This window comes from Trichosurus vulpecula, chromosome 4 (assembly GCF_011100635.1).
Source record: "Trichosurus vulpecula isolate mTriVul1 chromosome 4, mTriVul1.pri, whole genome shotgun sequence".
Taxonomy (NCBI): domain Eukaryota; kingdom Metazoa; phylum Chordata; class Mammalia; order Diprotodontia; family Phalangeridae; genus Trichosurus; species Trichosurus vulpecula.
The window spans coordinates 223,025,830-223,042,358 of NC_050576.1; the positions used below are offsets into that span (position 1 = coordinate 223,025,830).

At 39.2% G+C, this 16,529-nt stretch overlaps 1 protein-coding gene and 1 pseudogene across 2 annotated transcripts in view; one reads left to right on the forward strand and one right to left on the reverse strand.

Moving 5' to 3' along the window:
• SEPTIN9 (septin 9) overlaps positions 1 to 16,529 on the reverse strand; it is a 344,886-nt gene that overhangs the window by 243,767 nt on the left and 84,590 nt on the right. The gene's annotated exons all lie outside the window — the stretch shown is intronic.
• On the forward strand, positions 7,269 to 7,752 carry LOC118845334 (annotated as a pseudogene).

Genomic DNA, 16,529 nt, shown 5'->3' on the forward strand with positions numbered 1-16,529 from the left:
TTCCTTCTCAAAAAACTCCCCCCCAAAATAAACGTCTTCTCTTACATCAAATAAGTGTAGTCAAGCAAAACAAAATGACACATTGACTTGTCTGAAAATGTCTCATTCTGTTTTTCTCATCTATCACCTCTCTGCCAAGAGATGAAAAACATGCTTCATCACCATTCTTCTTAAGTCATGATTGATCACTACATTAACCAGAGTTGTGAAGTCTTTAAGGTTGTTTTCCTTTATATTATCTTCCCAGTTCTGCTCACTTAGCTCTGTATCATTTCAAATAAGTCTTCCCAGGTTTCCCTGAGTCTATCTCCTAATTATTTCCTATTTATCCCATATATAGCTTGTTTGTAAATAGTTGCTTGTTGTCTCCTCCAGAAGATTGCCAGCTGTCTTTTGTCTCTTTTTGTATCTCCAGCACTTAGTACTGTGCCTGGCACATAGTAGGTGCTTAAAAAGTGTCTACTGATTGACTCACTATTTCTTATAATGCAAAATTCTTCCCTTTGCCCATAATTTTACAAGGTATGTCCTTCTGTTCTCTTCTAACTTGCATATTATATTACCTTTCATATTTGTCATATATCCATGTGGAGCTTATAACATTCAATCTGAGATGTTCTTTAAATCTAACTTTACCAGATTACTTTCCAGTTTTCCTAATAGTTTTTATCCAATAGGAAGTCTTCATCCTAGTAGCTGATATTCTTGGGTTAATAAGACACTAACTACGCTATATAGGCTTGACTGCACCTGAGTCCTAAGTAACCATCTATGTTCCTCATCTACTTTTCTGGTTTTTAACCAGCACCAAATAGTTATGAGGATTACTATTTACTTTCTAGTGTAGTTTGAGATCTGTAATACTTGGCCCTTTTCCTTCTCATTTTTTTTTCAATATTTTCCTTGGGATTCTTTACATTATGTTCTTCCAGATAAATTTTATTATCTTGTCTAGTTCTTCAAAGTAATTCTTTTGGTAGCTCCACTGATGATGTGTCACTAAATCTACTAGTCAATTCAGGTAGTATTGTCTTTTTTATTAAAGTAATACAGCCCAACTATGAGCAATTAATAATATCCTCTCAATTTGTCTTCATTTCTTTAAGAGTCTTTTATTCTTTTAATTCTTATGTGGGTTTTGGTAGCTGGACTCTAAATATTTTATAAATTCTGTTATTTGAAATGGAATTTCATATTTTGTACTTCTTGCTGGAATTTGTTAGTAATACATGGAAATTTTTGTGGGCTTATTTACATCCTGTTACTTTCCTGAAGTTTTTAATTAAACTAATTCTCTTGGAGTCTCTAAGTAAGCCATCTCATCATCTACAAAAGAAACTCAAAACATTTTATTCTTATTCACCTGTGTATTCTCTCAGATCCTTGTTTATCTTGTCATCTGTATAGATAGCATTTTATAACTATATCAAACAACAGCGGTAAAAAATATACATCCTTGATACCCAATTTCATTGGAAAGTCCTCTAGCATTTCTCCATTACAGAAAATTCTAGGTCTTGGTTTTAGAAAGAGAATTAAGGAAAAATCCATTTATTTCCATGCATTTTCATGGTTTTTAAAAAAATTTAAAATGAGTATTATATTGTGGCCAAGACTTTTTCTGCAACTATTGATAAATATCATTTTAAATTATTTTGCCATTAATATGGCTTATTATGTATATGGTTTTCCTCCCTTCATTCATTTTACAAGTCAAACTTGGTCATAGTATATAATCTTTATTGCTATAGTCTCTTTACTAATATTTTATTCGATATTTTTGCACTGATACTTACTAGACATAATGGGCTATACGTATTCTTCTTTCTTCCAGAGTTAGTGGTCAGGACCATATTTCTCTCATAAGAGGATTTGATAGGATGCCTCTTTGCAGCATTTTTGTAAACAATTTATGTAATATAAGAAGTTAGGTCATGCAGTGGAAAGAGCACAGGATCTGGAGTCAGAAAGATCTGACTTAAAAATCCAGCCTCAGACATTTGCTATACTGTGTGACCCTGGGCAGATCACTTAGCTTCTGCCTGCTTTAGCTTCCTCATCTGTAAAAACGAGAATACTATAGTTTACTAGAGTCTACAGCTGTAATGAGAATAAAGTGAGATGTCTGTGAACTGCTTTGCAAACTTTAAAGCATTATAAAATTCTATCATTATGATGATGATGATAATGTAGTAGTAGCAGTAGTAGTGGTAGTGGTAGCAGTAGTGGTAGCGGTAGCGGTAGCGGTAGTGGTGGTGGTGGTGGTGGTGGTGGTGGTTGGTGGTGATAGCAGTAATATTGGAGTTAACTGTTCATTGATAAAATTCCTTTCTAATCTCCATCTGGACTTGGGGCTTTTTCTGTTGTTAGTTCCTGTATGGTTTATTCAATTTCTTTTTCTGAGACTGAGTTATTTAAATTCTCTATTCTTGGTCATCTGGGCATTTCATATTTTTTAAATTTATTTAGTTTTCAGCATTGATTTTCACAAGAGTTTGAATTACAAATTTTCTCCCTATTTTTACCCTCCCCCCCACTCCAAGACGGCGTATATTCTGATTGCCCTGTTCCTCAGTCAGCCCTCCCTTCTGTCACCCCACTCCCTTCCCATCCCCTTTTCCCTTCTTTTCTTGTAGGGCAAGATAAATTTCTACACTCCATTGCCTGTGTATCTTATTTTCTAGTTGCATGCAAAAACTTTTTTTTTTGTTTTTGAACATCTGTTTTTAAAACTTTGAGTTCCAAATTCTCTCCCCTCTTCCCTTTCCACCCATCCTTCCTAAGAAGTCAGGCAATTCAACATAAGCCACGTGCATATCATTATGTATAACCCTTCCACAATACTCATGTTGTGAAAGACTAACTATATTTTGCTCCTTCCTAACCTATCCCCCTTTATTGAATTTCCTCCCTTGACCCTGTCCCCTTTCAAGGTGTTTATTTTTGATTACCTCCACCCCCATCTACCCTCACTTCTATCATCCCCCCTTTTTTTATTTCTTCTTCCTTTTTTCCTGTGGGGTAAGATACCCAATTGAGTACGTATGGTATTCCCTCCTCAGGTCAAATCTGATGAGAGCAAGATTCACTCATTCCCCCTCACCTGCCTTCTCTTCTCTTCCTACAGAAATGCTTTTGCTTGCCACTTTTATGCGAGATAATTTACCCCATTCTATCTCTCCCTATCTCCCTCTCTCAATATATTCCTCTCTCATCCCTTAATTTGATTTTATTTCTTTTAGATATCTTCCCTTCATCTTCAACTCACCCTGTGCCCGCTCTCTCTCTCTCTCTGTATATATATATATATATATATATATATATATATATATATATATATATATGTATATGTATACACATACATATATACATACATACACACTCACATATGCATATATATACATAAACATATATATGTATATGCATATATATAAACATATATGCATATACATATATATATATATGCATATTCCCTTCAGGTACCTTAATACTGATGTCTCATGAATCATGAATCTTTCCATGCAGGAATATAAACAAAACAGTTCAACTTTAGTAAGTCCCTTGCAATTTCTTTTTCTTGTTCTTTTTCTTGATTACCTTGATTACCTTTTCATGCTTCTCTTGATTCTTGTGTTTGAAAGTCAAATTTTCTATTCAGCTCTAGTCTTTTCACTGAGAAAGCTTGAAAGTCCTCTATTTTATTGAAAATCCATATTTTGCCTTGGAGCATGATACTCAGTTTTGCTGGGTAGGTGATTCTTGGTTTTAATCCTAGCTCCTTTGACCTCCGGAATATCGTATTCCAAGCCCTTCGATCTCTTAATGTAGAAGCTGCTAGATCTTGGATTATTCTGATTGTGTTTCCACAATACTCAAATTGTTTCTCTCTGGCTGCTTGCAGTATTTTCTCCTTAATCTGGGAGCTCTGGAATTTGGCGACAATATTCTTAGGAGATTTCTTTTTGGGATCTATTTGAGGAGGTGATCTGTGGATTCTTTCAATTTCTATTTTACCTTCTGGCTCTAGAATATCAGGGCAGTTCTCCTTGATAATTTCTTGAAAGATGATATCTAGGTTCTTTTTTTGATCATGGCTTTCAGGTAGTCCAATAATTTTTAAATTATCTCTCCTGGATCTATTTTCCAGGTCAGTGGTTTTTCCAATGAGATATTTCACATTGTCTTCCATTTTTTCATTCCTTTGGTTCTGTTTTATAATATCTTGATTTCTCATAAAGTCACTAGCTTCCACTTGCTTCAATCTAATTTTTAAGGTAGTATTTTCTTCAGTGGTCTTTTGGACCTCCTTTTCCATTTGGCTAATGCTACCTTTCAAGGCATTCTTCTCCTCATTGGCTTTTTGGAGCTCTTTTGCCATTTGAGTTACTCTAGTTTTTAAGGTGTTGTTTCCTTCAGTATATTTTTCAGTATTTTTGTGGGTCTCCTTTAGCAAGTCATTGACGTGTTTTTCATGGTTTTCTCGAATCCTTCTCATTTCTCTTCCCAATTTTTCCTCTACTTCTCTAACTTGCTTTTCCAAATCCTTTTTTGAGCTCTTCCATGGCCTGAGACCAGTTCATGTTTTTCTTGGAGGCTTTTGTTGTAGGCTCTTTGACTTTGTTGACTTCTTCTGGCTGTATGTTTTGGTCTTCTTTGTCACCAAAGAAAGATTCCAAAGTCTGAGACTGAATCTGGGTGCATTTTCACTGCCTGGCCATATTCCCAACCAACTAACTTGACCCTTGAGTTTTTCAGCGGGGTATGACTGCTTGTAGAGTTAAGAGAACTATGTTCCAAGCTTGGGGGGGATGCAGCAGCTCTGCCATACCAGCACTGCTCCTTCCCCAAGAACCCCCAACCTGGACTGGACTTAGACCTTCAGCAGGCTCTTCACTCCTGCTCTGATCCTCCACTTAATTCCTCCCACCAGGTGGGCCTGGGGCCTGGAAGCAACTGCAGCTCTAGTTCTGTAGCTGCCCCACCTCCACTGCCCCCGGGGTGGTGGCTGAACCACGAACTCCTTCCACTCTTGCAGCTTTCCCCACTAACCTTCTCTGTTGTCTTTGACCTATTTCACCTTGTTCACACCTTTCAAATATACCCCTTTTCTCCTCTGACACTACCATCACTCTAGTGCATGCCCTCATCACCTCATGCCTGGACATTGCAATAACCTGCTGGTAGGTCTGCCTGCCTCAAATCTCTCTCTACTCCAATCCATCTTTCATTCAGCTACCAAAGTGATTTTCCTAAAGCACAAGTCCTATCAGGTCACCTTACTCCCACTCAGTAAACTAATGGCTCCCATTTGCCTCCAGGATCAAATACAAAATCCTTTGTTTGGCGTTCAAAGTTATTCATAACCTAACCCGCTCCTACCTTTCTACTTAAAACTTACTCCCGACAATAATCTCTTTGATGCAGTAACACTGGCCTCAGTCGTTCTACGAATAAGACACTCCATCTCTCAGTTCCAGACACTTTCTCAGGCTGTTCCTGGCTTCCTTTAAGTCCCAACTAAGTCCCAACAAGAAGTGTTCCAACCCCTCTTAATTCTAATGCTTTCCCTTTGTTAATTATTTCCTATTTATCTTGTATATAGCTTGCTTTGTATATATTTATTTGTATTGTCTCTTTCATTAGATTGTAACATCCTTGAGGGCAGGGACTATCTTTTGCCTCTTTTTTTTCCCCCAGAACTTAGTACAGTACCTGGCACCTCATAAGTGCTTTTTAATTTTTTTTTAATTTTTAACATTCTTTTTTTAAATTTTGAGTTCCAAATTTTCTCCCTTCCATCCCTTCCCCAAACAATTGATCAATTGAAAAAGCATACAATATGACATCAATTATACATGTGAAGTCATGCAAAACATATTTCCATATTAGCAATGTTACAAGAAAAATAAAGTGAAAAAAGTATGCTTCAATCTGCACTAAGTGTTCATCAGTTCTCTCTCTCTTGAGGCAGAGAGCATTTTTCATCGCAAACCCTTTGGAATTGTCTTGTTTCACTGTCTTGGTCAGAGTAGCTAAGTCTCTCACTGTTGATCATCATTACAATATTACTGCTCCTGTGTATAATGTTCTGCTGGTTCTGCTCACTTCACTTTGCATCAGTTCATATAAGTCTTCCCATGTTTTTCTGAAGCCATCCTGCTCATCATTCCTTACAGCACAGAAGTATTCCATTATAATCAAATACCACAACTTGTTCAATAATTCCCCACCTGATGGGCATCCCTTCAATTTCTAATTCTTCGCCACTACAAAAAAGAGCTGCCATAAATATTTTTGTACATAGAGGTCTTTGATCTCTTTGGGATACAGAGCTAGTGGTGATATTGCTGGGTAAAAGGGTATGCAAAGTTTTGTAACCCTTTGAGTATAGTTCTAGATTGTTCTCCATAATGGTTGGACCAGTTCACAACTCTACCAACAATGCATTAATATACCCATTTTTCCACATCCCCTTCAACATTTATCATTTTTCTTTCCTGTTATGTTACCAAATCTGATAGGTGTGAGAGAAAATTATTTTCTATTATACTAATAACCAACTATTAAATTAGGATTAAGGCTTTTTAAAATTTCCTCATTCAGAGACCAGCCCTGTAGGCCAGTTAGTCTCTGAAGGACATTCCTGAGAGATGACATTGCCAAAAATCCTCCTGGAACATGCTCCTCAATCTGGGGCAGGACTTCACCCAACTACAAGACCTTATTTTTGTTCAGAATGTAAACCAAATCTAATCTAGGTGAATTCCAGCCCCAAAGCACTAAGCCCATGTCCTTGTACCCCTCTGCTGGAGTTTAGGGTAACCTAGCTCATGAAGGAGAAAGTCAAACAGAATGGTCTGGGTTTTCCTTTGTCCAGATTGCTGGAGGTGGCTGAGTCTCATGATCAAGCCATATTCTCAGCAGGAGGAGCTGAAGGCTTCCTCATCTGAAAGTTTATCTCCTCATTTACTGTTCACCAATCAAAGTTGATTCTCACCTCTCAAGGGCACCCCCTTTTCCAAAGGTATTGAAGTATTCAGTGATCTCCATGGTTTTGTCTTTGATTATAAGAGAAACCATTGACCATGAATTTATTATTAGCTAATTTAATTAATTGAATGATTAGTAATTACCCAGAAACTCTGTTTCTCAGGCTTTTTATTCATCACAATTGTGAACTGATACTTCAGAATTGTTTTCATTTGCATTTCTCTAATCAAGAGTGATTTAGACTTTATCTCTTTTCTCTCGGCCAGGACGGCGGCAGCATGGGTAAGTGCCATGGTCTTCGTACTGCTCGAAAACTCCGAAGCCACAGGAGAGACCAAAAGTGGCATGACAAACAATACAAGAAAGCTCATTTGGGCACTGCCTTGAAGGCCAACCCATTTGGAGGAGCATCTCATGCCAAAGGGATTGTCTTAGAAAAAGTTGGTGTGGAAGCCAAGTAGCCCAATTCTGCCATCAGGAAGTGTGTGAGAGTCCAGCTGATTAAGAACGGCAAAAAAATCACGGTCTTTGTTCCCAGTGATGGCTGCTTGAACTTTATTGAGGAAAATGATGAAGTTTTGGTTGCTGGATTTGGTCGAAAAGGTCATGCTGTTGGTGATATTCCTGGAGTCCAATTCAAGGTTGTAAAAGTTGCAAATGTTTCTCTTCTGGCCTTGTACAAAGGCAAGAAGGAAAGACCAAGATCATAAAAATTGTATGATGTCTTTGTCATAGTAAAAAAGTTTTCATGTAAAAAAAAAAGAGTGATTTAGAGCTTTTTTTTTTATGTGACCATTGATCTCTTTGATTTCTTCTTCAAGAAACTGCCTATTCATGTTCTTTGACTATTTGTCAATTAGGGAATGATTCTTATTTTTGTAAATTTGGTTCAGTTCCCTATACATTTGAGAAATGAGGCCTTTATCAGAGAAACTTATTATAAACCCCCCAGTTTCCTGCTTTCCTTCTAATTTTTGCTGCATTGGTTTTGTCTATGTAAAACCATTTTTTTTTTACTTCATATAATCAAAATTAGCTATTTTACTCCCCATGATCCTCTATCTTTTGTTTGATCATAAACTCTTCCCTTATCCATAAATCTGACAGATAAATTCTTCCACGCTCCCCTAATTTATTTGTGATATCACCCTTTGTGTCTAAATCATTTTACCCATTTGATTTTATTTTGGTATACAGAGTGAAATGTTGGTCTATGCCTAGTTTCTGCAAAACTGCTTTCCATTCCCAGCAAAATTGTCAAATGGTGAGTTTTGCTCCAAATGCTTAAATCTTTGGATCAAACACTAGATTACTTTGGTTCTTTACAGCAGGTGCTTATTAAGTGTTTACTGACTGAATACCACCCCAGATACTAGCCCTGTGGCCTTGGATAACTCAGTTAACCTTTTAATTTCTTCATCTGTAAAAGGGGAATAACAAAACCTACTCAAAGCATGTTGTGATGCATGTTATAACACAAGTAAATGTGACAACATTCTATGTAACAATAAACAAATGTTAGAATATATGTAAAGGACTTTGTAAGTCTTAAAGCATCATATAAACTCAAGGTATCAATGTTGGAAACTACAGCTTCCCCACAGAAACTAGAAATCCATCCACAGGTACAGATCAGTAATTCATCTGTAAATTATTGTCCTAGAACCTGGGGTAGGGAAAGGTTAAATGGCTTGCACATTGTCAGAGTTAGCATGTTATCAGAAGCAGGACTCAACTCCAGATCTTTTAAAATCCAAGGCAAATCCTTCTATTCTCTATATAACTATTTCTCTAGCATAATAACAATGACATTTACATAGCAAGTCAATGTCTATAAAACACTTTCCACACATTATGCTGTTTGCTACCTCTTCTGCCTCGAGAAGCCCCCACTGGGCTGAGCTTCTCCATCTCCCCACATTTGGGCAAAATTTGCTCTTCAGAATATAAAATGCTGCTGCTGCTTAACAAAAACATGCTTCTGTGCCAAAGGTGGAGCCTGAAAGTTTCCCAGAGCTCCATTTCCTGCCAAACCTAGGTGCTCTCAAAAGGCTCCCATTTGGGTTGTGTGTGTGTGTGTGTTGGAGGTGGAGGGGGGAGGGATACACATGCGTAAGGTGTGTATCTCACATGGGGAGATATGGAGCCAAAGAAACTTTTCCTGATGTTGTGGGGAGGGTGGCAGGGGAGAAAAGTCCTAGCTGTGTACATATATGACCCCTAATAGCACCCCCCTTCGCCCTCGGAAGTTGGATCTTTTCACACCCACAATATGACACTTTAAATGCACCAGGGCTGGAATCAGTTCCATGTTAGAGGAAACTGACTTCCCTTCCTTTTAATACACTGGATCCCTCAGGCCGAGTGGAATAAGGTTGAGCTTTGGAAATCAGATTAAATATCCATCCCAAGCATTCCAACATCTCTTTCTGTGTAGGTGATTAAGAAGGTTCTCACATTATCTGCTTGATCCCCTATTCCAATCCCTCTCTCCGCAACCACTCCCCCCACCCCCACCACCTTATTGTTAGCTTCCTTAACCCTTGGGCCGCCTGCTCTCCAATTCCAACCGCTTGCACATGAGAGTGACTCATTTCCTGTGCAAGAGGGTACCCAAAAGCATACACACACACGCACACACACACACACACACACACACACACACACAGCTAGGGGAAAGAGCAGAGTGGTTTCTTTTGGATTCCATATCTCTAATGTGCTGTTGTTGGATTTTTGTGTGTATTTCAAACACATGCAGCAAGCCTGTGCTTCTGGGAACAGGACACCCCACCCTAAAACACATACACACATTCATAAATGCTGAAGAAGTGGGAAAATCTACCCACTCTGCATTGTGCAAAAGGTTTGAAAAAAAAAAAAAACAACCTGAGGCTCTGACCTCTGGTGGGAATAAGAGGCCCTGTGGGCGGTAAGAGAAAAGCACCTAGGCCAAAACTGGTTTATCCGCCTGCCTGTATGCTTTCCATTGATAATTCTAAAGCTGGAATCTTATATCCCCAGTTTCTGAGCAGAACAGGAATAAAAGGCTGAGGGCTGCATCTCGTTAAACATCTACTTTCATTCTAACTTAGTGGGGAGGGAATCTGACTCCACACTCTACACTCCTATACCGAAGCAGAAAAAACAGCACCTTTCAAGGAGAAGGAAATTAAGGAGAATGTCAGCTAGGTGCACAGGCTGTCCCTCATGCTGGGAATGTACTCCCTGCTCACTTTCAACTCATGGAATCCCTAGCTTCCTTCAAAGCTCATCTCAGGGTCTGCCTCCTACATTAAGTCTTTCCTGATTCCTCCTCAGTTGCCCAGGAACTCTCCCCAGAGATGATTCCCAGTTCACTTTGTATATCTTTTTAATTTAATTTTTTATGTATACATACATGCCCCAATAAAATGTAAACTCTTCGAGAGCAGGAACTGTTTGATTTGTCTGTATTCCCTAGTATCTAGTACATTGCCTTGCATACAGTAGGCATTTAATAAAGGCAGGCTGAATTAAGTGGAATTATCTCTATTCTGTATAAAATGCTAGCAGAGAGTAAATATATCTTATACTCCGGAATCTACTGAAGCAGCTGAGAATAGGTACCCTAACTCTGGCCTTGGCAACAAAACAAAGAAACAGAAAGTGGAAGGAACGTGCTACATTTGGGTCAGAAGACCTGGGTTTGAATCTTGGCTTTGACACATGCCTCCTCTGTGACATTGGGTGAAACACTTGACTGATATGGGCTTCACTGTAAAGTGAGGGGATTGGACTAGGAAAGGGGTTCTTAAACTAGGGTTCATTGAGGAGTGGTCCATGGATAGATTTCAGGTCTATTAACTTAGATAGGAAAATGACATCTTTATTTTCACTAACCTCCACCCTCTTCCATTATTTAAAACACAAGTGGCACAGTGGTTAGAGTGCGGGACCTAGAGTCAGGAGGACCTGAATTCAAATCTGGCCTTGGATACTTACTAGCTGTTTGACCCTGGGCAAGTCACTTAACCCTGTTTGCCTCAGTTTCCTCATCCGTCAAATGAGCTGGAGAAGGAAATGGTAAACCGCTCTAGTATCTTTGCCAAGAAAACCCCAAACGGGGTCACGGAGAGTCGGACACTAGCAAAACAATTCAACAACAAAAAAAATTCTGAGATGAGGTCTATGGGCTTTGCCAGACTGCCAAAGGGGCCCATGAAATAAAAAAGATTAAGAACGAGACAAGACGGTTTCTAAAATCTCTTCTAACATTTTATGACCTTATAACTTCTTACAACAGGGCCTCAAGATATACAGGGGAAACCCCAATTCTCAGATGCACTGCAAGGTCTAGCTACCTGCAGGAGCAAGGTTAATCCTATGTAAGGGACTGAGGCACCCCTTCTTGTTTGTTCATCACCAAGATGAATCAGATATTTATATGACATGTACTCCCTGATCACACAATTGAGCACCCAAATTAGAACAGGCTGGAAGAACTGGCTCTAGCAATACACAGAAGAATGAAAATTGAAAATAGCCTCCTCAGTTCTGAATAGGATATGTCTCTAGGCTGATGCCGCTCACTGCCATCTTCAGGGATGAGGGCTGAAATTAATTTCTCTGGCACCTCAAAAATTCCCACATGACAATACGGCTGCTCTGTCTCTCTCCACACCTTCTGCTCCTTAGCTTCTCAAACCCAGTTCTTGCTGCCCTGGATAACAGAACAGCATATGAATGATGCTAATAGGGTAAAGAAAGGGTAAGGAAAGGTAAGGAGGGACAGAGGAAAACTAGAACTTCCAGAGAAATGCTCAGTCACTCTTTAAATGAGGGGTCCTTAACCTGATTTGTGTCATGAATCCCTTTAGTAGTTCCAGGAAGCCTGTGGACCCCTTTTCTGAATGATTTTAAATGCCTAAAATGAAATACATAGGATCACAAAGGAAACTAATTACATTAAAATATAGTTATCAGATTTTTGTTTTTAAGTTCACAGCCCTTAGGTTAAAAACCCTGCTTTAGACCTAGAAGCAGTCAAGTCATGTCTGTGACTTTTTTTCTTTTACATGTCTATGTCTTGAAGGCTAGAAGGGAGAGAGAGAGAGATCAGGACCTTTGGGTACTAGACACCACTGGCTATTCAGACTTTAATAAAGCTATTCCCTAAAGGTTTCCTTTAATGGAGGTTAAGGTCTTGCTTCCCACCACCAACTCCTACCTGCCCTTCCAACTCAAAATATATTTAAATATTTTTTTCTCAAAAGTAGGGATGGGGAAGAAGGGAAAATAGCATATATGACTATTAGCAAGATCAGGTTGCCCAATTGGGCAACCCTGCTCCCCTCAAAATTGTTCTGACTTTATCAACTTCTCCACCATGACTCAAGCAAGCTACCTTCACACCCTAGACCTTCACTCAACCTGGAACATCCTTCCTCCATGACAGTCCCCTTCTTTCATTGGTGAGTTCCTTCCAGGGCCAAGGACAGGTAGAGGCCAGCCATGCTGCATTCTCCTCCCGGCTGTGCTTCTCATTCTCGATTCTATAGACTCTGATCCATGTTCCCATTGGGTATCTTCTTTCCCCACCCACCCCTTTCCCCCCTTCCACTCCATTTTTTGTACTGTCTTCCCCCATCAACTGTAAGCTCCTTGACGGCAGGGGTTTTCTTTCTTTTTTGCTTGTTGGATCCCAACACTCTGCACAGTGCCTAGAACATAGTAAGCTCTTCATAAAAGTGAGTAGTCTATCTCCACAGTTTCATCTATAGGTCTGAAATAATCACCCAGAATCTACAGCAGGATCCCTAACTTGGACCCTTAGGGGTCTATGGATAGATTTCAAGGGGATCATGAATTTGAATGGGGAAGAAAAAAACCAAGCATCTTTTGAAACTGAAATTATATTTCAATGTGATGGTATCCTTTGTGATACTGTGTACCTTATGCATTTAAAACCATTATTCTGAGAAGTGGTCCAGAAGGGCCAAAGAAGATCCATAGCACTTAAAAAGTTAAGAACCTTGATCTGTAGAGCAACGCTAACATTCCCATTAGAAGATGCTTCTGAATAGTCCTGAACTGGTCAAATACAGTAAGTTGGTATGGATTTTCACATTAAAGGGCAGATTGTCACTCAGAAGCTCCTCTGTACCAGAATCAAGCAAAGCTGTGGCTGAGGTTGAGGCTGTCCTCAACCTCATCAATCCTGAGTCATAACCAACTACATTAAATTAGCCACCAACCACTTTAGAGTCTGCAACCTGAAAGAGTTAGCAGATAAAGTTAGTGCTGATTAACGGGTGATATATCTGACTTTAAGAACAAAGGCCCTGTCAACTATGCAGGAAAATGGGGGTGGGGGGTTGGGAAGAGTAGAAAATGGGTGAAATCCAGGGATTTAACGGAAAGGCTTAGAAACATATAGCTCAGTCCCCACAGCCTTACCTTTGAGAACATTAATTACATCAAATCCCTACAAGTTTAAACATGATGACTCAGTACAGCCTGTATTGGAGCAAAGTCTAGGGTACGTTTTAGACTTATAGAAGACTTGTAACCAAGGCCATGTCCTAATTCTCCCTCTTTATATCCTACGAATTAGAAAATGTCTTTAATATGGCTATAGTAGACTAGATCTATACCCCCAGAGAGATCAAAGAAAGCAGAAAAGGACCCATTTTTTGTATACAAAAACGTATCAGCTCTTTTGTAGTTACAAATACCTGGTAATTAAGGAGATACTCAACTGGGATATGGTTGAACAAGTTATGTTTTATAAATATGATGTCATACTATGTGCTATAAGAAAAAATGAGGGGACGGTTTCAGAGAAACCTGGGAAGACTTGTATGATCTCATGAAGAATGAAGTGAGCAGGACAAGGAGAGCAATTTATAAAATAACAACAATATTGTAAAAAGTAACAACTTTTAAATGTTTAAGAACTTTGAGCCACGAAACGACCAACTACCATTCCAAAGGGCTCTCGATGAAACACGCTGCCTACCTCCTGACAGAGAGGCAATGGACTCAGGTGCAGATGGAAACATATTTTTTCACACGTGATAAATCTAAGAGTTTATTTTGCTTCACTATGCATTTTGTTACAAGGGTTTTGGTTTTTTTTTTTTCCCTTCTTTTTCAATGGAGGGGGCAGTAGGAGGGAGAGAAGGCGAATTATGTTTAAGTTAAAAAAAAATTATATTAACAATATGGCTACAGTTGCTCCAGACCTTCAATCCCCTTTTTATTCTACTTTGAAATTTGGACCATTTATAAAAATGACTCCTGCCCTGTCTCCAAATCATCCTGGTTGATGAGAAATTCCTCAAAGGAAACCCAAATTGAGGATGAAGTTCTGGAAGAGTTGATGAGTGCCATCGAGATCCCTATAATCAGGTAGACAAGAGTGGTGGGAATTCTTGCTCCTCTTCTCATCCTTGCCCCACCCCCACTCATGACCAAAAGGGAACAAGAGACCCCTCCCTCCTCATCCCAATTATTTGGACACCTCTTCCAGCACCACTGACTCTTTGGCCACGAACATCAGTTTCCCTATCTTGCCCAAGAACTACAAATAACCAACTTTCTAAGGCATTTTTTCATAAGTCAAGACGCAGACTAAGATGGTTTTTTAGATGGGACAGGTGTCCCTTTATTCCAATTAGGAGAGGTAAACAGTCTCCAGTGTAAGTTGCTCAGTGAGATTTCCTATCCCACCATTTTCCAGTTCCAGACATTTCTCTCACCTGCTGATTACTGCCTCAGTCATAGAAATAACACCTTCTTCTTCTTCCACAAATTAAGTGAATATGAGAAAACCGGCTTAATGAACTGATGATATTCTCCAAGCTATTGAGGGTCTAACACTGCCACCTCCTGGTGGAAAAACTCTTTGCATTCAAAAACCTGAATTCCTTTCCATTCTTGATTTTTTAGGAAGTTTTTTTTTCTTTGTCTTTCTCTCTCTCTTCCAAGTTCCTCACCCATCACCACAAAAAAAAAAAATACCTGCAAAGTGAAATTATGTCTCTTTCCCATAGCAAAGTTCTCTTTTCCTCACATTTTACCTGCCTTTCCAAGAGCTCACAGTGTTCTAGCAGCTCTTAGGTATGGCGTCAGTGTTGGCAGGTATGGCATCAGTGTTGGCAGCCAGCCACCTTGGGGAATGACTGGCACTGTTCTGAAAGTCACTTTGGTCAAAATATCTCCCTGGCAACTTACAGTGTGTCACTTTTAGAAATTAACTCCTTTAAGTTAATGCACTGAATCTTCAGAAATTCTATTTAAAATGCAAACAGGTCACCAGGAATAATAACCATTCCTTATATTTTTATAGAGCTGACAGAGTATATTCTTCACAACAGTCCCACAAGGTAGGTGATAATAATCATCATTATGATGGTGATTATTTGGAATTATTCGTTATTCACTACCTAACCTCAAAGGAAAGCGCCCCTGAACCTTAAACCACAGAGTAACAGCTGTGGCATAGTGGATAAAAGTAGTCTGAAAGGAAAACCAGGGTTCGAACCCAGCCTCTGACACATAGGCGTTGTATGACTCACTTCATCTATCAGTACCCCAGATAACTTCCTAAAACTGTTAAGCTGCCAAACAGTGGCTGGAGTGCATTAGTAAGACTTTCCTCATTATGACTTCCTTACACCCAGGAAATCACAGATCTGGAATAATAGCCAAAGTATAGAACTCCAAAACACTATAAAAATATGAACTGCTATAATGACTCATGTTTTTTCTAAGTAGTATAAATATTATTTCTGATATTTTACTGCTGAGAAAACCAAAACTTATTTACTTGGGGTCATGCACTCATGTCTAAATGAGAACTTGAACACAGGGTCTTATAACTCAAATTCCAAAGATCTTTTTGCTACTCCATGAGAACTTTCAGAATAATTCCAAAGTAGCTTAGGGTCCAAATAGCCTCAGAGAATAGGGACCAGGTGAAAAACAGTCAATCAGTTTAAATGGCAGAGCTAAATGGACATAGAGAAGGTAAGTCTATGAGAGAAGGAAGGAATCAAGAATTTATTAAGTGTCTGCTGTGTGCCTAGCACTATGCTAAATGCTTTATATTTACTCATTTGATCCTTACAAAAACCCTGGGAAGTAAATGCTATGATTATTTCCATTTTACAGATGAAGAAACTGAGAAAGGTTAAGTGACTTGCCCAGCATCACACAGCTAGCAAAGTGTCTAAAGGCAAATTTGAACTCAGGTCTTCCTGACTGCAAACCCAAAGCTCTACCTGGCTGGCACCTCAAAGGAGAACCCAGGGAAACTTCACAATGCAGCTAGCTCTCTACTGGACTGACATTTAACAGGGAACAAAAGTTTTGGAGAAGCAAGTGCTTTCATTTAGTGCCTGAATAAAATGTCTCCTTATTCCCGTTCTAGGGTTGGGTGTGTGTGTGTGTGGGGGGGGTGTTAGATACCCAAGAAGAGCTCTGAAAGTCCATTCTCCTCTCCCAATATTTGTCTACAGAACTCTCCCCAGGAACATACTCCACCCGCTAGAAAGGGG